The following is a 4590-nucleotide window of genomic DNA, read 5'->3' on the forward strand; positions in this document are numbered from 1 at the left end:
AGCCTAAAAGAGAAAACCAAGATAGAGGATGATATGATAGATCAACCATGCAAGAATGGAGTTACCAAAAGACATAGTATCTTTCATCCATTACACCTAAGTAACTATATGCTCTAAGAACAATGAAAAAAGGGAATATACTTGGGGAAATGCCCTTTTGTAGCACTCGATGTAAATTGTTCACAGCTTAGGCTATGTGAGTCCTTGGTTGCATATCCTTTTTTATTCCAATCCAAGAGACTTGCATCTTAACGAGTGATAAAATCAAGAGGCCTGCCATTTCAAGAGAAAAATTTGCACAACTTCAAACAAGCAAGGGTATTGGTGGCAAGCTAGTTGTATAGATGGTAGAATATACCAACCCAAAAGAGATCATGCACGACCTTTGTCATCCCAACCTTTGCAATGCCGTCGTCAAACCCAATTTGCAAAAGTGCAGGATCCTACTACATGAATACAAAACAAGTCTACGATGATAATGGAGATGTGTTCATACACATTTGTGCTGTAGATGCCTTTCATATCTTTCTTAAGAGTAGGTATGCCTATATGTACATGCAATGTTAGATGTCATTGCACTTCGATAACCCAACCATTTGAAAGAAAGCTCAAATTGAATCATGGATGCCATAGAAACAACAATCACAACAAGAGCAAGTGAAGGCCAAAGTGACAAGGGAATTTATCATCCCAGAATAGACTAAAAACCTAGTGCATAAATGAAAGGCTCCATTACTTTGACAGTATGAGTGAAAGTGACAACCATAGCCGCAAAGGAGACATTCCTCATCACATAATCCAATGCATGGAACAAAGAAACTAGTGCAAGGAGAGAGAGTAGCTACTTGTAAATGATCACGTCTTAAAAAGCCCAATGCTACCCACATTTCAGAAGCCCAATGGTCTAGCGCACACCATAGTACACCACAATGACTGAAACAAAGGATGGATAGGAGAAGGAGTTGTAAATCTTCTTGTTCAAAATACTGAAGATAACATTGAGAAAGTACATGCAAGGCTCTCTCTCCCTCTCTCTCTCTCTCTCTCTCTCTCTCTCTCTCTCTCTCTCTCTCTCATGACATATCAGTTCCAATCCATATAGGTTATTATGGAGTAAGTGGACAATCATCACTTGCATTATCATGCCTTAAAATATACACACACTCTCTCTTTGAGTATCACCTTTTTCCCCACGCAATCACATGTAACATCATAAAAAAACCATCATGCCTAGCATAGTGGAATTAAAAATGTTGGAATGTACCTGCAATTGCCAAAATTATCTACTGATGGACACTTACAAAGGACTATAATCGCACCACATGCACATGGGAAAGTGCATCAAAAGCAATAATGGCTTTATAGCATTTTTTGAAAAAAACCTAGAGGCAACATTTCACTTCAAAGCATAGATAGACAAACATGCCACTAGACACTAATTGATCGAACACTGATAAAGGGCCATCCTGTCACATGATAGTCATAGGAAGAAGCCTTTGTCCCAATTTGACATACATAGCAAAGGACGCCATAAGCACACACTAGTGGTATCAAGGCCGAATTTGGTTAATTTCATAGTCTAGCATGACATTCATGCAGGCTGGTCTATTTTTGTGAAGAGATTTGCAAAAAACCATAAGACACAACATAGCTCATCAGTCACAATGCATCAAAGAGAGAGAACCATGTCATCTATATCAGAAACCACCATATAGACCATGACAGAACACATGCAATCATAATCTCAGTTATGTCATCCCTGATCAATGCTCCCACCTACCGATCAAAGACATTAGCTCATGACATAACACATGCAATCATAATCTCAGCTATGTCATCCCTGCTCAATGCTCCTACCTGCCCGATCAAAGCCATTAGTTGTTGGAATTAGGGTTGCAGGAAACCCACACACAGCTTGGAGAAGATGAAGGAAGCTCAAGACACACAATAGAGAGTATATTACTTATTGTGCAATAGAAAGATTGATAGCCCTAGAATGATGGGCGTATATACAATGCACGGGGGAAAAAACCTCCTAGTGAGGGAAAAAATGCCCCGACGGTCCTAAGTGTGTTCACACACATCACTACCACATGTATATGGTAACATTAGTCCCAATTGTGGTAGATTGGTTTTCTGTGTTCTCTCTTGAATAGCAGGTCTTGAGCTCAAGAATCATTTGATAGACCTTTGAGGACTCTAAAATTGTCCCTACAATATCAAAAAGTCTCGTCTACTGCTTTCAATACACATAGGCACATACCAAACATATACCACATAGTACTACACTCAAAAAGAAAAAGAATGATCAACATCTATACCACACAAAGAAGAAGAACCAGTCACCAAGGTGGGATTATTTAAGAGGAATCCCTCTGATGAGGCCGATACAGAATTGTGACACACCAACAAGAACCACCATCTCTAGAGACCCCAAACTCTAAGCCATGACTCCAAGCGTTCAAAAGTAGCACATCATCTACAGGATGATACCAACCAATGGTAGCACGCCTCTCAAAAAAATCTCATCCACAATCACATGTTTTTTTGTTAACTCTCATTTACACATGTGCACAACCGGTACCTGCTTACATAGGGAAAAACTGGGCCCTTGACTTGGGAGAAAGACAAAAGGGCTTGTCCAACCCAATGCATTTTTAAAATGGAATACAACTTGAGAGCCGCATTGCCATTGCTTGCCGAGGTTAAGTGCAATTTGGCTTCATAAGCCTCTTCTTCTAAGTAAGCTCGCCACGGGCCTCTTTACCAAGCATCAAGAGGTCAGCTACTTGGAGACCATCATGGTTTGCAGATTCTAATCATCTAGGCATGCTGAGTCATGCTCCCCCAACTACCATTCGCTTGGGAACACTCACCTGAGGATTGTGCCATTTGAAGACACTCTGTAATTAGCTAGACTCCATGGACACACTAGCAAAAACCAGTAATAGCTATTATACTTACTAGTGTAGACAGATTGTGGGAAGCTTTGTTGCATCCATTCGTGGCATGAGTTGCCTTCTGTGTCAAGGACTCCCTTTCTCCAAAATTTTAGTCGCACTAAGTGATGGATTGCATGTGGGATAAGAAAAAATCCAAGGCAATCTGTTGCCGCGATGCGTCTACTGGTCTCGACATTACCCCTTGCTTTGACAACACATAGCAAAAGACTCACTGACCTTATCCCTCAATGGAGGAAGCTTCAGAGAAATCCGTCCACATTGCGACAACTTGACTAAACACAACACAACTAGAGAGGGAAAATCTTGAGACATTCCCTATTGTTGAGAGAGATATTGGAGAGAGAGAGAGAGAGAGAGAGAGAGAGAGAGAGAGAGAGAGAGAGAGAGAGAGAGAGAGAGAGAGAGAGAGAGAGAGAGAGAGAGAGAGAGAGAAATGTCAAAGCCCTTGGGCACGAGGACCATCGATGTGCTGTGAATCTGTGTGAAGAGGGTATGAAGGCTGTGGCAAACGAGGACGGTGGCATCGTTGATGATGTGTAGCTCATAGCCAAGGCATTGGATGGCCTGAGGGGCACATGCAGTATTGTCATGAAGTGAGAGAGAGCAGAGGCCTTCACAGATGTGGGCAATGGGGATGGGGACGTCGCTCCTTAGGTAGCTTAGGGTATCATTACAATCCCTACTCATAGTAAGTAATGGGCATGATAGTAAATATCCAACCCACGTGTTCCTCATGAACAACTAGATTCCAGATCAAGATGTCAAGTGATGCTTCATCATTTTCTTGATAGCGTTCCCCCCACATTGAGTGTCCACTAACTTTTCTACCAGTCAGAAAATTGTGCAATTTAAAATTATATAATATTTTTCACTAACGAAAAGGGAACACATCACTATGGCGTTAGCCCTTGGGGCAGGCCAGAAAGACAACCCATAACTTTCTAACCTTGCCCTTGTTGGATATATTATGCAATCACACACTCCAAGACATGTAATCCCATACAAGGCTCTTATGGAGAACTTGTTATGCTTTTAGAAGCATACATTGACATAAATGTTAACCATAGCATTTATTTCAAAAGCTCCAAATTTCTCATCATAAATTTGTTTGCATCCAAGAACATATTACACAATAAAATGCATTAAAATTCAAGCATGGATGGTTGTAATTTGAAAGGAGCCCTCGTCCCCATTTGTAGAAGAAATCCAAAGATTCTCAACCATTTATACTTTGCCATGTTCATCATACCTGGCAACCATTGCAAACAAAGAGACAATTCCAATGCATGTTCTTCATGACGGGCTATATTGTTCTTGTGTATTAGTAACAATCAAGAAAGAACCGATCAAGTTTTCACTATGCATTAGGTACATTGCGAGTGGGATATAGGTTGACTAGAACCTTGCTGGTATGTGCACCTAATTTTGGGAAAATTTAATTGAGGGGTATCTAAAGGGACACCCCGATAGATTGAAGGCTCAAGTCTCTCTATACCTATCTCTCTCTCTCTCTCTCTCTCTCTCTCTCTCTCTCTCTCTCTCTCTCTCTCTCTCGTGTATGCTGCTCTGCTGTTGACATGTAGGTGTGCCAACAACCCTGCATGACAAATCAAAAAACACAAAGATG

At 41.0% G+C, this 4590-nt stretch overlaps 1 pseudogene; it reads right to left on the minus strand.

Annotated features, from left to right (window-relative positions):
• Nucleotides 1-281: 281 nt before the first annotated feature.
• On the minus strand, nucleotides 282-790 carry LOC147425150 (triose phosphate/phosphate translocator, chloroplastic pseudogene; annotated as a pseudogene).
• Nucleotides 791-4590: the final 3800 nt, after the last annotated feature.

The sequence above is a fragment of the Adiantum capillus-veneris genome, chromosome 25, assembly GCF_014529385.1.
Source record: "Adiantum capillus-veneris isolate H3 chromosome 25, ASM1452938v2, whole genome shotgun sequence".
In the NCBI taxonomy this organism is placed as follows: Eukaryota; Viridiplantae; Streptophyta; class Polypodiopsida; order Polypodiales; family Pteridaceae; genus Adiantum; species Adiantum capillus-veneris.